Source organism: Schistocerca nitens, chromosome 10 (genome assembly GCF_023898315.1).
Source record: "Schistocerca nitens isolate TAMUIC-IGC-003100 chromosome 10, iqSchNite1.1, whole genome shotgun sequence".
Lineage (NCBI taxonomy): Eukaryota > Metazoa > Arthropoda > Insecta > Orthoptera > Acrididae > Schistocerca > Schistocerca nitens.
The window spans coordinates 94,589,429-94,606,197 of NC_064623.1; the positions used below are offsets into that span (position 1 = coordinate 94,589,429).

Consider the following 16,769-nt stretch of genomic DNA (forward strand, 5'->3'; position numbering starts at 1 on the left):
TACGAAGTATGGACTATTGCTTCAGAATACTCTGAAAGCAGTCGATCTGGTATACAGTCTGGACCTGATGCCTTGCCTTTATTATGTGACTTAAGCTACTTCGCTTATATCTACTTCTAAATAATAAAAAAATGTTTTAGCACGCTCCTTATGCATTTACGTATCGATTATGCCTTTTATAGGAATTTTGTGGCTGATTAGAGGGTCCATATGGACCTGCGATTACATCTACATCTAGATATATATTCCGCTAGCCACCAAGCGGTGTGTGGCGGAGGGCAAAATTCGCGCCAAAGTCATATTTCTCCACCCCCCCCCCCCCCCACCACCACCACCACCCTCTGTTCCACTCGCGGATCGCGCGAGGGAAAAACGACTGTCTGAACGCCTCAGTACGAACTCTATAATTCCCTTATCTTTGAATGGTGGTCACTGCGCGATTTGAAAGTTGGTGGTAATAATATATGCTCTACATCCTCGGTAAAGATCGGATGTCGGAATTTAGTGAGCAGGTTAGTTAGGTTTAAGTAGTTCTAAGTTCTGGGGGACTGATGACCTCAGAAGTTGTCCCATAGTTCAAATTGCTCTGAGCACTATGGGACTTAACATCTTTGGTCATCAGTCCCCTAGAACTTAGAACTACTTAAACCTAACTAACCTAGGGACATCACACACATCCATGCCCAAGGCAGGATTCGAACCTGCGACCGTAGCGGTCGCGCGGCTCCGGACTGAGCGCCTAGAACCGCGAGACCACCGCGGCCGGCTAAGTCCCATAGTGCATAGAGCTATTTGATAACTGTCAGTCATTACACCACGCATTTATTTTCTGCAAATCCTCATTGATTTGTTCACAACTTTCGTGTGATACTACTTTCCTGCAGACTACAGCATCATCGGCAACCAGTCTAAGGCCACCGTCAATGCCATCAACCAGATCGTTTATGTAAATCGTAAAAAGCAGCGGACCTATTACGCTGCCCTGGGGCACACCTGAAGTTACGCTTATTTATGTTGAAGTCACCCCGTTCAGGACGACACACTGCTCCCTGTCTGTTAGAAAACTTTCTATCCAACCGCATATGTCATCGGATAGACCGTAAGCGCGCACTTTTTGTAGCAAGCGACAGTGCGGAACTGAGTCGAACGCCTTTCGAAAGTGGAGAAATATGGCATCGACCTGAGATCCGGTATCTAGAGCCTGTTGTATATCATGCACAAAGAGGGCCAGCTGTGTCTCGCATGACCGCTGTTTCCTAAAACCGTGCTGGTTTCTCCAGATGAGCTACTCACAGTTTTGTTGAGCAAAATAACGTTTCTGGTTAAGGGTTAAAGAGGCTGATTTTTATCCCGACGATTTCACGAGATATCTAAGCCGCGGACCCGAACTGCGCACGCAGAGTTTTCGCAGCCAGTCTCGTGCTCCCGCTGTGCATCGTGGCTGCGATCCGTCCTCCACCTACCCCACCCTCCCCCTGTATGTAGTAGAATAGGGAACCCACAGCTGCCCAAGGTCGCACACAATGTTGTCGGGAGGCCCCGCTGTTCGCTGTCGGTATTGTGAAACCCAACATGCTGCCAGCTGTTCCCCTTAAGGGGCCTGCACACGTTCAATATTTGACAATGCTAGTTTGTCAAACCTTCAGTATATCGAAGCGACCTCATGCTATCAGATCATTGACAAAAACTGTCAATTGGCAACACGATTTTACAAGGTTAGGATGTCTAACAGCCAAAAGAAAGCATGTGCTGCAATTACAGGGGGGCGCACGAAATGTGTTATGAATTGTTTCTTTCAATATTTACGACGCAAATTAGATATCCCGCTGGGATCTCTACAGCAGTACCAGTAGAGCCTGCAGAAACAAATGAGTTACGAAATGACGTGTAATTCACGATACTGCCGCTAGGAGACTAGTAAGCAGCAATGGCAGACGGGTAGCATTCATCTCACGCTAGGTGAGGAGAACCCTACGTCATAATGACGTAACGCTACGTCATCGTGACGTAACTAACCTAAATCGACTAAATGAGTACGTATCGTTGCTGTTGTACCGATAACGTCAAAGCTAAATGTAAATACATGTGTACAAACGAAGTGGTAGGAGTTGTGTGATATGCTCATCCCAGCTGAATGAGTTGTTAAATGTAATCCCAATAATTTGCGATGTTATTGTGTATTTCATGAACATAATTAATGTCTGAGCGAAGGAGCCATAACGAAATAAAAAAAAGCTTGTCATTCTTTTTAAATCCGATGAATCGTACACAAATCGTGTGGACAGAAAAGTGAAGTAATTAATTATTAAGCTGTAATCCAAAGAATGTGGGATGTTATTGTGTGTTTCGTGAACGTAACGAATATCTGAATGAAGGAATCATAACCATAACGATAGTTAAAAAAGTGTCTAGTCATGTTTTCAATCCGATTAATATTTGAATAAATCATGTGGATAAAAACGTGAAATAGGAAGAAATTAAAGTGTTTAGTATTTTTATAAAATCCAATGAATTATACATAATTCATGTGGGCAGAAACGTTAAACTGAGAAATTGAAGTGGTTCTTAAGATAATTCCGAATGTTGCTAGAAACATTAAACCATCTAGTTCCATTTAATTTTGCCTTCGTGTTGTAAATCAACTAAGAAAGATAGTGAAATCTTTCAGACTATCTTCATGGATCTGCTCGAAAGTTCTCCCATCTCCGTTAGAGCCCATGTTCAGAACGACGTACACACTAGCAACACCGGACAATAGGACAATGAAAGCACATAAACAAATAACAATGCAGATTCAAGACGCACACAACAGTCGATATATACAGAATGCACTCAACAGTCGATAGGACAACTCGTGAAACTCATGATGACGCGTGCCTACGTCACTATGACGTTGGGCTCTCCTCACCTAGCGTGAGATGAATGCTACCCATGGCTGACAGTGGAAGACTGACGACACAGCAACGATCGGCAATTGTGTTACTTTTTCATGAAACGAAAAGCCTTGTTGTGACTCAGAGGCGTTTTCGACAACAGTTTAACACACGATGGGTCCCTTACAAGAAGACCATCCACAGGTTGGTTGTACGATACATTTGTACAGGAAGGAACAGTATTGGAAGCGAAGCCTGTTTGTTCGCCGGAGAATATTGAAGCGGTACGAGTTGCTGTACAGAGAAGTCCCGGGAAATCGTGTAGAAAGGCAGCAGTGCAACTGGGAATATCCAGACGCTCCGTTCAATGCATTCTTAAAAGTTAAAAGTGACCTCCATATGTACCCATACAATATGACCTGTGCACAGGAGCTCACTGAAGAACACAAGCAGCAGAGACTACTGTTTGCTCAGTGGGCGGAGGATAGGGAAGAAACTCTCAACAACGTTTGGTTTTTAGACGAGGCGCATTTTCATTTTGACGGTGTGGTTAACAAACAAAATGTACGCTTTTGGGCCACTGAAAACCCACAAGTGTTTCATGAACGACAACATTATGCTCCGAGGATTACAGCGCGGGCAGCAATTTCCAGTCACGGACTTGTTGGACCCATTTTCTTTGAAGAAACTGTGAACAGCGAGCGTTATTTGAGCATGCTTCGCAATAGCTTCATTCCACAGCTTGTTGCTACTGCCTTGCCCTTCAACACGCAGTGGTTCATGCAAGATGGAGCAAAGCCACATACTTCAAACACTGTGTTGGAGTTTTTACACGAGCATTTCGACATTTCACTCAGGTTTCAAAGTCGCTTCAATGACGGACAAAATTCCCCCCGCCCCCCACCCCCGCCATTGGCCAGACCTCAATCCATGGGGGTACCTAAAGGAAAAATTTTTCCCGATTTCAGATGGTTCAAATGGCTCTGAGCACTATGGGACTCAACTGCTGTGGTCATCAGTCCCCTAGAACTTAGAACTACTTAAACCTAACTAACCTAAGGACATCACACACATCCATGCCCGAGGCAGGATTCGAACCTGCGACCGTCGCAGTCGCACGGTTCCTGACTGCGCGCCTAGAACCGCGAGACCACCGCGGCCGGCAAAATTTTTCCCGAAACGTCCTCGTGATTTAATGGAGCACAGAAGACTTATTCTTCAAGCTTGCACTGAAATTACGGAAGACATGTGCCGTAGGGTAATCACTAACTTCAGTGTTCGTTTGAAGGAAGTCAGGAAACGAAATGGACATATTGAGCATGTGCTGAGTTAGAACAAATCTCCATGGACGGCTCTTCATAGTAGTATATGTTCCTTTCAGATTGTATTGACAATAAAGTTTATACTCAAAAACAAAATGGTAACACATTTCGTGCGCCAACCTGTATATTAGCTATATAGTTTGGAAGCAACAGAAAACAGCGTAAAAAGAGGAAATCGGTCCGAGATTGGTTGACAAAAGGTGCAGTCACGTGTTAATTTACTGACAAATCAGAATCACGCGCCTGAAAGATTTCATAAATTATTTTCCAATGAATTCTGCAACGTATGACAAGTTATCAGTGTTGATGCTAGATAAAACAGAGAAGCAAAATACAGGGTGTATCAAAAAGAATTATCCGATTAAAAAAAATCATAATTATTATGTTATGTGTGTGAACAACGCACTGGTGGAAAGAGCAAACTCTCGAGTTTTATATGGTTCCCGCTTGGTAGCAGCAATGTGCGCCCACGTTAAGTTCTAATGAAAATGGTGTCGGGACAACGGAAAGCTTTTTGTGTTCTACTTTTTCAGTAGTATGGGTCAGTAATAACTGTCCGACGTGGCTTTCGTACTAGGTATGGTGTGGATCCTCCTACAGCACAGAGCATTAGACGATGAACAATTCCCAAAAACAGGTTGTTTGTGTAAAGGCAAATCAGCCGGCCGCGTGTGGACGAGCGGTTCTAGGCACTTCAATCCGGAATCGCGCTGCTGCTACGGTCGCAAGTTCGAATCCTGCCTCGGCATGGATGTGTGTGATGTTCGTGTTGCCCCTTCTCCCCCATATATCACCAACTGTAGCACCTAACTAAACTAAGACTTTTCTTGGAACCATTTTATTTTTAAAATGATAAAAGGTGAATGACATTCAGTTTGCGTGTGAGTGTGTTTTAGAATGAATGACGAAGGAATTCGCGGTGCTCCGCAAGTGTTGCCCACAACTCCTTCTCAGATAAGAAAACTACCTACCTACACTGTGGGTAGACACTTGTTACAAAACATGCTTCCCCTGCATTACTGCTCTCCACTGCGACACTTGCTTGACCTGCACACTACAACCTCATTTAAAATCAAGCAAGTTCAGATGTGTGCACTATACTTGCTGTTCGTAAATCACTTAATTGCTGCTCCCCTTACTCCTGGAGTGGCAGCAATTGGACGATTTCGCTGTCAGTGCTCTGTATCTGACCACAGCCACTAATATTAATAATAATAATGATCGACATAAAAGTTTTCTGGGTATGGCACCGCGTCATAATGTATAAAACTACTGCTGCTGGTGAAAAACCAATGTTTCGCCTACAGCTGCAGTGGCCTTCTTCTGGGTCATACTCAGAAAACTTTTATGTCGACTGACTCTGGCCGCGGAAGCCTACGCAATTATAAATAATAATGATAATAATAATACTGTGTACAGCACTATAATAGCCCTTATGCATTTATTGCTATGTCGTGATGTCAATTAAGGGGGGTAGGACGTCAAACGGGCCGACTTGGAGCAGGAGAGGCACCACAGGACATTTTATTTTCTACTGTCTATACTTTTACAAATAAATTCATAAAACTTTGTCAGCATGACCAGGAAGGATTCAGGATTCACACTCATAGCAGTGGAAGTGCAAAAACATTACAAAATAATTTTTTTTTAGATATGAAATTTCATCGTTTTTTCACTTACTGTTGCCTGCATTTGTTGCTATAGGTACATTTTTCTTCACAAGTAAGAGAGATTCTTTGATGAATTTTGCACAGCATACAAACCATACCTACAGTTGTATGAAACTCTAGAATTTTCCACATATATTAAAAACTGTGGTAAAAATTGAGATAATTAACTACAAAAATTGTTTTTTTTTCTAAACATAAAGTTTAAAACGTAACAGCCCATTCATTTTTTCATAAATTAAATAGATTCTAGAGTTTCAGACACCTGTTAGTATGGTTTGTATGCTGTGTAAAATTCATCGAACAGTCTCTCTTACTTACGAAGAAAAGTGTACCTATAGCAACAAATGCAGCCAATAGTAAGTGAAAAAATGATGAAATTTCACATGTAAAAAAAATTATTTTGTTATGTTTTTGAACTTCCGCTGCTACGAGTGTGAATCCTGAATCCTTCCTGGCCATGCTGACAAAGTTTTATGACTTTACTTGTAAAAGTATAGACAGTGGAAATTAAAATGTCCTGTGGTGCCTCTCCTGCTCCAAGTCGGCCCGTTTGACGTCCTACCCCCCTTAATTCATTTATCTGTTTCGAAGCGAGTAATGAAGCAATTTCAGGACTACTGCAGTTATTGTCTACAATATGCAGAAGATATTTTTTGAGACATTTAGCATTTGTTACGTATATGTCTCACGTTTATCAGCAGCGATGTACAGGACGAAGCACAACATATGTATGTAGTGGATGGACTACTAACTGCCGGCCGCGGTGGTCTAGCGATTCTGGCGCTGCAGTCCGGATCCGCGGGACTGCTACGGTCGCAGGTTCGAATCCTGCTTCGGGCATGGGTGTGTGTGATGTCCTTAGGTTAGTTAGGTTTAAGTAGTTCTAAGTTCTAGGGGACTTATGACCTAAGATGTTGAGTCCCATAGTGCTCAGAGCCATTTGAACCATTTTTTTTTTACTACTAACTGAGAAAAAGCAATTATTGATAATTTGTACAATCAGTATTAGGGTCTTACAAAATTCTGATAATAATAATAATGATCTTTTGAAAATAACTTGATTTCGTGACTGAAACAGAATCGAATCGTTCAGTTTTTACCCCTACAAAATTTCATTTACGACTGAGGGGGTAATTACGCCCAGATTGTGAACCACTGATTTGCATCATATGTATAGTAACCAAGAACCGTACTATAAAAGTGACAATAACGTCTAACTTGCAACCAAAAAGTAATATCGTGATTTTTTTTTTTTCGACGTAGATGTAATCGCCTTCGTCCTCAATGCACTCTGTGGGCCAAGGGATGAGCTTTCTGACACCTTCGTCAAAAACAGTCCCCTACTGCCTTTCTGACCCATCACTTGGCAGCACTCTGGACCTCATCGTCGGTAGAAAACTTGTTTCAGTCATAAACAACTTCAGAGCTGTGAAAATATGGGAATCTGAAGAAGGCAGATCAGGGCTGTGAGTTGGGTGGTTGATGATGTTCCAACCGAATAATTCCAAGAATTGCTCAGTGGCGTTACCTGTGCGGGGAAAAGCACTGTCCTGCGAAAACGACACTCCCTTCATTAACAGTCACCTTCTTTAGGTCTGCATCGCCCTCCGCCATTTTGTAAGGACTCTGACTACTGTGCATTATTAATTATTTCGTCCTTTGGTACTATTTGAGAGGTGTAGGCTATGTGCTGGCAAAGCATTTCACCCTTTCTCTTCTCTCACTATCATACAACACAAACATAACACCAAAAAATCGCTCTCATACAGCCTTGCCACTTGCGGATAACGTATCTGTAGTGATGAGAACTCCCTTGCACAGTAGGCTGAAGGCCTCACTAAGTCCTTCACAGACAGGCACTACCCACCAAACCTAGTCCACAAAGCAGATTTCCCATACCACATCCTCACACACCAACAGTCCTCCCACCATCCCCAAGAGTTCGCTACAAAGGAGTGTCCCCCACGTCATCCAGTACCACCCAGACTGGAACAACTGAACTATATCCTTATAGAGCTTTAGCTATCTCTCATCCTCCCCTGAAATGAGGGACGTACTACTCAAGATTCTTCCTACCCCTCCTGAAGTGGTGTTCTGTCGCCACCTGACCTACATAACATCCTAGTGTATCCCTATGCTACTCTCACTCCCAATTTCTTGCCACATATCCCTGTTGTAGACCAAGGTGCACAACCTGCCCAGTCCACCCACCTAACACCTACTCCAGTCCTGTCATAAGCTTATCCTATCTCATCAGAGGTTGGCCCCCTGCAGCAAACACTGCACAGATTTTTAAGTTGGTGTGACTACGAATTAGCTGCACACCAGGATGAATGGCCAGAACAAAGTTGACCACTAGATGTCACAACATACAGCTGAGCACAGTATGCTCGGTTTCAATGGCTACTTTACAACCGCTCCATCTTGATCCTCCCCTCCACCAAGAGCTTCACCGAACTACACAGATGGGAGTTATCCTTACAACAGACCCTTCACTCCCAAAATCGTTCTGGTGTCAGTCACCCTCAACCCGGAAGTTTCCCTTTCCTCCATCCTGTCACCCCCTTCCAATACACATCCCTACATCGCCTTCAGTGTGTGCCGCTCCCCCACTGGCCCCTCCAATCGTGCTTTTCATGCCTAGCCCACATACTTGCCACTCCTCTCTCCTGCATTCCTAACCCACAAACTGGCCACCTCCTGCCCAGCCACTAGCCACCCACCCCCAGTCCCTCTCTCTGCCTCCCATCTCCCTCTCCCTCTACTCACTCCACCCAACACTACCCCCATCACAATCTGTCCACATGCCAAGAAACAAAGGATTGGAATTGTTAGCCCAGCTGGCACCATGCTGGGGCAGAGGTGTGTGTGTGTGTTTGTGTGTGTGTGTTTGTTTGTGTGTGCCTGTACTTACTTTAGCTCATCAAAGGATTACTTCAAAAGCTAGCAGGTTTTCTGTCTTTTGTTTGTGACTATCAACAGCTCAGTACTTCTGACTTTCGTTTAGTGGTCTGCTTTAATACAAAACTATTCACAATCTAGAAGAACTTTCTTACAACAAACATAATATTAAACTATGCATGTGTCAATTACACTCAATTACACACCACAAATACACACACAACATGACTTTCACATATCCGCAAGGAGAGAGGCCAGTTTGTGTGGAGAAAGGACACCTTTTCCACTAGGATCCTGAAGCCATCCTGTGGGATATTAAAACAATGCCATACGACACTTGCATTGCATACAGTCATTTTTTTCTTCGCGTTTTACAAGGAAAGACCAGGAAAGAAAATCGATAATATTACTACAATGCACATATTGCACGGTAGCTTGTGGAGTATACAGTCTGTTTAAAACAATGTGTCACATATTGCTGTAGGAAGTAGTATTGATCAAAACTAGTACAAAAGTTCTTGTATTGATACATCTGGAAACAAATACCTGTTGAGATGTGGGACAAATAGTCCTCTCATTCCCATCTGTCTGTTATGTTATTGTATACATTATCAGCTGTGCTGTCGGGGCCAGTTCAAGAACATTTTTTAAATGAAGCAACTTTTCAGTTGCATTCCCCTTCCCCTTTCCTAATATACTTTCATCCATATCAGTTTTCTGTACTAATTCTGATATGCGCCATATACAAATTTTGCACTTACGTGCCCCTGGCGACCCCCTCAGCTTGGCACCCCATGCACAGCTACAAATTGTGATATGTCGTACACAGAAATCTTACAATAGTGGCAGCTTGTGTCACTTGGGCTTAAAATCAGCCCTGAGTGCTGCATGTGGTTACCAAGCATTCTGACAAATCCTCAAATCCTTCTTTGTACTGAATCACACATTCTACCAAACACATCTGGCTCCATTTTGATTGCATCACATGCATTCCTCTTGCACTCCTGTCAGTTTTGCACATTATTGTTGGGCTGGATGTACACCAATGCCTTTAAATGTCCCCATATTGAGAAATCCACAGATTCAGGTTTAGCGAATGGACAGCCCATAGTACTGGACCTCCTTTCCTTTCCTTTCCCTTCCTTTCCGCACACGTGACGGTGTAGTGAGGCACTGTTGCGTGATCCCTAGAAAATTGAGTGGTACCCTGTCATGCATAAATCACAACAGTTGTCTCTCTGCAAGAGTAAAATTCTCCAATAGCAGTGCTAATTCGTTGCACAGAAATTGGTGAGTCTGTCACTCACAGTTCTTGGCCATGCATTGATACTGAAGTGATCCTGATGCCTCACCTGTATGACTACTTGGGGATTTATGTCTGCCTAAACATGCATATTATGGTAATTTACTGTGCCAGATCTTGTGAATCCTGCCTCATCTGTTAATAAAATGCACATTACTCGTCACAAATACAACGGCCCATTTCTCAACAGGTATTAGTTTTTGGACATAATATTATTGCAACTTTATTTCTAGTTGTGACAAATATTTCCTCTTGTGGGAATATGTGTCACTCTCTTTTCAACACCTCATACATGTCGATGGAGACCGCAGTTGTAACTGTCTGATTATCTAGACATGAGCGAAAGTAATACCACTCCCTTAATACTTGTAATAAAGAGTACAGAATCAGTGATCAATTCAGAGGGTGGCATGGGGAGAAAGATTCCCAAGACATTATATATCTCCCTCCCCCCTGAGAAATTCGTATCTATTAGTTACACTGATCAGCCAGAACATTACGACCACTTACCTAATAGCCGGTATGTCCACTTTTGGCACAGATAACAATGGCGATGTGTCGCGACGTGGACGCAATGAGGCCTTGATATGTCGTTGGAGGGAGCTGCCATCACATCTGCACACACGTCACCCATTTTCCGTAAATTCCAGGGAGGGGGGCGATGAGTCTGACGCCTGATTCAGTTACATCCCAGATACATTCGATCGGGTTCAGATTTGGCGAGTTAGGGGGCCAGTACCTCAACTGGAACTCGCCAATGTGTTCCTCGAACCAGTCCATCACACTCCTGGCCTCATGGCATAGCGCATTATCTTGTTGAAAAATGCCACTGTCATCAGGGAACATGATCGTCATGAAGCGGTGCATGTAGTCTGCAACCAGTGATGCTCCTTGGCCGACATGGTGCACTGCACGAGCTCCGTGGACCCACGGATGCTGACGTGAATGCTTCCCAGAGCATAATGGAGCCGCTGCCAGCTTGTCTCCATTCCACAGTGCAGGTGTCGAGGAGTTGTTCCCCTGGAAGACGACGGATTCGCGCCCTCCCATCAGCACGATGAAGAAGGTACCACGATTCATCACTGAAGGCAACGCTCTACCATTGCGCCAACGTCCAGTGCCGATGGTCATGTGTTCAATCGTAGTTGCCGGTGTCGTGGTACTTGCATGGGTCGTCGGCTGTGGAGGCCCATCGTTAAGTGTGTTCGGTGCAGTGCATGTTCAGACACACTTGTGCTCTGCCCATTATTAAAGTCTGATGTTAGTTCTGCCACAGTTCGCCATCTGTGCTGTTTTACCAGTCTCCCCATTCCTGGGTGTCCAGTATTGGTTTCTGATGCACAACTGCAGGTTTACTCTAACCCTTGGACCTTTACATTGAAGATGGAACACAGAAATTTTATCGGGATTGAATACAAAAGGCACCATGCTAAATTCTGTCCAGGGGAGTAACGCTTCAAACGGTCTGTGCTTTGATCTGTTCCTGGGAGTCCAGTAGTTGTTTCCGATGCACCACTGCAGGTTTACTGTAAGCCTTGGACCTTCACATTGACGATGAAACACAGAAATTGCATCGGGATTGAATACAACAGGCACCATGCTGACTTCTGTAGAGGGGAGTAACGCTTCAAACGGTCTGTGCTTAGATTCATTCTTGGGGGTCCTGTAGTTGTTACCGATGCACAACTGAAGGTTTACTGTAACCCTTGGACCTTCACATCGACGATGAAACACAGAAATTGCATCGAGATTGAATACAACAGGCAACATGTGCACTTGGGTCCAGGGGAGTAACGCTTCAAACGGTCTGTGTTTGATCCATTACTGGGAGTCCAGTATATGATTCCGATGCACAACTACAGGTTTATTGTAACTCTTGGACTTTCACATTGACGATGAAACACAGAAATTGCATCGGGATTGAATACAACAGGCACCATGCTCACTTCTGTCCAGGAGACTAACGCTTCAAACGGTCTTTGCTTTGGTCAATTCATGGGAGTCAAGTAGTTGTTTCCGATGCACAACTGCAAGGTTCACTGTAACCTGTGGACCTTCACATCGACGATGAAACACAGAAATTGCATCGCAATTGAATACAACACGCACCATGTGGACTTCTGTCCAGTGGAGTCCGACGTCTGTAATGAGGTGTGGCTGCCCAACACCTCGATGTCTGGACGTGCTTTCACGTCGGTTTCGTCACGTGTTGAAGTCACCACAGCACTCCTCGAGCACCCGACAAGTCGTGCAGTTTCCGAAATGCTCGTGCCATGCCACCAAGCCATTACAATCTGCCCTCGGTCAAACTCAGATAGATCGCGATTCTTCCCCATTCTACACGCAGATAGCATGTTCACTGATACTACATGCACCGTGCATGTGTCTGACTAGCAGCCATTCCTTGCCAGCTGACGCAACTATCGTCTGGACGGGTTTATATCGATGGTAGGTCGGTGATCATATGTTCTGGCTGATCAGTGCATGTGTAATATTAAAAGTCAACATAATGTATGAATTTAAATAATCGTCGGGGCTGGTGTAATGTAACAACTAATAAGCTTGCATTGTTTTGACAAATTTCAAGTGTACCGGCAGCAGGTGTATAAGAAATTTGGAATCAACAACGGACATGTCGTGATAACTCTGCGTATAAATGGTACGTGCAAGAAAGTTCTGTCTCTATACAAAGACTGAAGCCAGCTATAGACTACGGCAATTGTTGTAATTCATTTCTCTAATTACTTTAAACTTCTTGTATGTGATGTATGTTAGTCAATAGCTCACTGTGGAAGAGTGATGTGATTATGCAATCTGCATGCGGTCTTCATCAATTCATTGGATAAAAAGAACCGCTAGTGGCGATATACAATGTCGAAACAACAAACTTTATTTGCTTTCTTTTCTAATAAAGGACAGCGTATTGCAGAAGAAACAGACCAATGCGAGTCTAATGAAAGAAATACTAGTGAATGTGATGGTGAATTGCTTACTGAATATTCAGTTACTCTCACTTCGTCTTCGAGCGAAAAACTGTTGAACGCGAGGAAAACCGGCAGAAATGGGAGTGAAGCTTCTTGCAAATTGTGTGAAATGCACAAAAAAATAATATCGAAACTCTACAAAAAAACGGGAGGAATGTTCATTTCTGATCGTTTCACCAAATGTAGAAAAGCTGCGGGAAGTGCAGGAAAACCGGAAAAGCACGCTTAGTCAGAAAAACATGCAATAGCTGTTGTCCTTTAAAAGTGTAAATTTCTGGCTATTAAACACTCCAATTCATGTGCAGATAATTAAACAATATTCAATTGAAAAAGTATTAAATCGCCAAACAGCGTCTTTAATTGAAGTGTGTATTTCCTCAGTGAGGAAGAAATACCCCACACAACAAAATATGAGACTTTGTTTCATAAGACAGTCGGTTAAATTTCAGCGTCGAAGGGCCACACACGTTAGCAAATATAATGCTTCAGAATTATTAAATTGCGTTGGAGAGGTTCTAGACAGTCAAAATGAAACAATACTTTTCCTTTACGGCAGATGAATCTAAAGGTGTTTTTAAACAAAGAGAACTGTTTTTGCTACTTTGTTAAGATGCGCCATTCCCGTCTTTTGGAGTGAAGGGAAAGATTTCACGTCTGATTGAACTGAAGAGTACTACAGCTGAATCTATATTTACAAAAATTGATAGTGAAATAAAAACACGAAAACTTTCTTACGACAATTACGAAGATGCTCTTTCGATTGTGCTGCTAATTTTAGTGGTTCTGTCACTGGGGTACGTGCTCGGTTATCAGATGTTTATGCTTTTCAATTGCCGTCACCAACTGTAGGAATAAACACTCTATAATGAAATGCACGTTACATGTTGTTAAGCTCATTTTGAAACATTTTCACGCTTCATCTAAACGAGAAAATTTATTGTGTGAAATTCAAAGTACTTTAGAACAAACGTTTTTAAAAATACACGAAGCTATCCACATTCGTTGGATGAGTACCTATTGCACAGTTCGTGCTATATTCCAGTGATACAGGTCCATTATGATGGCATGTAAACATATGCACAAAAAATGTTCAAATGTTTGTGAATTCCTAAGAGACCAAACTGCTGATCTCATAGGTCCCTAGACTTACACACTACTTAAACTTATTTACACTAACTTATGCTAAGAACAACACACGCACCCATGCCCGAGGGAGGACTCGAACCTCCGGCAGGAGAGACTGCGCAATCCGTGACATGGCGCCTCAAACTGCGCAGCCACTCCACGCGGCTAACATATGCACAAGGACGGTGTGGATTTAGCAAATTGGCGAAAGGAATCTTGTTAATTACAATTTCACTTTGAGTGATATATTAAATGCAATCTCAAACTTAAGTAAAGTTTTGCAAAAACAGCTACTCAGAATTTCACAAGTCCCTGTACTTGTTTCTGTCTCTGGAATATTTAAGACACATCGAGTAATCGGCTGCCTTTACCATTGCGATGAATATAGTGCTGAAAATGAAAAACTAAATAAAATTAAAAACAACAAGTGTACCCAACAGAAGTTAACGGTGTGCCATTCACGCAGAACAAGGAACGAACTATGAAAACCGTAAAAAAAAAATACGAAAAGAATTATTAACGAAATTGAGCAACTGTTCAATGAAAAGGCTGTGAAACTGATAGAACTAGAGGCATATTTTGAAAGCTTTAAAACATTTCACGAATTTAGTGATGATGATTGTAAAGATCTGTGTTTGATGTTAGGATTTAAAAATATAGACGCTATTATTGCAGAATTGCATTCTTTGAAATATATTGCTCATAATAAGTCACGAGATTCGTCTTCTGATATTGCTTCTTTTATCGTAAGGTCGAACATTGGCTATGAAGTGCTATCGACAATCGTCGAATTTGTGCTGTGAATTCCTATTTCCAATTCCATTTTAGAAAGGTCATTCAGGGGTGATGACAAAATTAAGAAATAGGATAGTTCAGGATATGTTTCGAACTTGTGTAAAGGTGTCAGCAGAAGGGGGCAAGGAGCCCACAGAAGCTATTATTGTTGATGTGACCAACAGCTATGCTGTAAAAAAGTCTTGTCACATAAATTTGCTGTAAATGTAAGTTTCCATACGATAGTATTATTTTACTGATTCTCATAATTTTATTCTTTAAGATAATTAACTTAGGCTATACCTGCTTAGTACCTACATATAATTTCATTAAATGTAAACGATTTAGAGAATTTTTTACATATTAGTCCTAATGTCACTAAAATATGAAGCCCACGGCATCCCTACCAATCTTAATGTCCAGCCCGTCCCCCCTTCTACAGACGAAAGCGTCTGTATTCATCATAGCAAATAATGTACGGGGAAATCTTATACGCAGATAACCAGGTGTAGAGTATGAAACCGGAATCTCCCTATAGATTAAATTTCCTTTACTTTACGTCTATGGTCACAAAATTTTCTCGACAGATTACCAGTTTCGGTCTATAATGACTGTCTTCAGGTCAGATCTGAAGATGGCCATTATAGACCGAAAACAGATCTGAAACCGGTAATCTGTTAACAAAAAGTTTGGGACCATAGACGTAAAGTAAAGGAAATTTATTCTATATTCGGGTCACTGTTTTATTCGCGACAATGTCGCAGCTTGTGTTCCCTATAGATGGTGCTAGCCGTCAGTGTACAGCCCGTGAGACGGCGTCTGCAGCGCCATCTGCTTCCTGTAACGGCTGACGACGAATGTCAGTACGCTTAACGCAAGTTCCATACATCGGTGACTGATTCAAACTCGTAAACATATCGAGTTTTGTGCCCACGAACTACGATTTCCGAACAGCATTGGTTTTCTGTTATCAGTTGAAGAGAACTGCTGCAGAATCGCATCGAATGTTTGCCGAAGCTTTCGGCGAACATGCTCTTGGGGGAACACAGTGTTTCGAGTGGTTGAAAAAATTCAAAAGTGGTGAGTTTGACGTGAGAATCGACGAGCGCGGGAAACGACCGAAAAAGTTCTAAGACAACGAATTGCGGGACTTATCGGATGAAGGTGATACTCATACTCAACAGGAACTCTCGGAACAATTGAATGTGACGCAGATAGCCGTTTGTCTTCGGTCGAAAACTATGGGAAAGATGGAGAAAGTGGGAAAATGGGTTCCGCACGAACTGAATGAAAAACAGCAAGCAAGTCGAAAGACCATTTGTGAAATGAAATGCTGTTCGCCAGATACAAAAGAAAGTCGTTTCTCTATCGAATAGTGACAGGTGATAAAAATGGATCTATTTTGAGGATCTTAAATGTCGTAAATCATGGGTGAATCCAGGCAAACCATCGACATCCACTGCAAGAGCAAATCGCTTTGGAAAGAATACAATGCACTGTGTCTGGTGGCGTCAGAAGGGCGTCATCTGTTGAGAGCTGCTAAGCCCTGGTGAAACCGTTAACACTGATTGGTACCAACAGCAAATTATCGATTTTAATCGAGCATTAAATGAAAAACTACCAGAATGTGGAAAAAGGCAAGACAAAGCCATATTGCTCCATGATAACGTCCTATCACACACAGCAAAGCGGGTTAGGGAAACGGTCGAGGCGTTCAGTTGGGAACTACTAGCGCATGCGGCTTTACTCCAGACTTGGCTCCTTCTGATTATCATCTGTTTGCATCACTGAACAGCGCTTCAGTTCGTATGAAAATG

General features: G+C 42.7%; 1 protein-coding gene across 2 annotated transcripts in view; it reads right to left on the bottom strand.

Moving 5' to 3' along the window:
- Positions 1 to 16,769, bottom strand: part of LOC126209773 (gamma-interferon-inducible lysosomal thiol reductase-like) — a 242,070-nt gene that overhangs the window by 193,440 nt on the left and 31,861 nt on the right. The window lies entirely within an intron of this gene.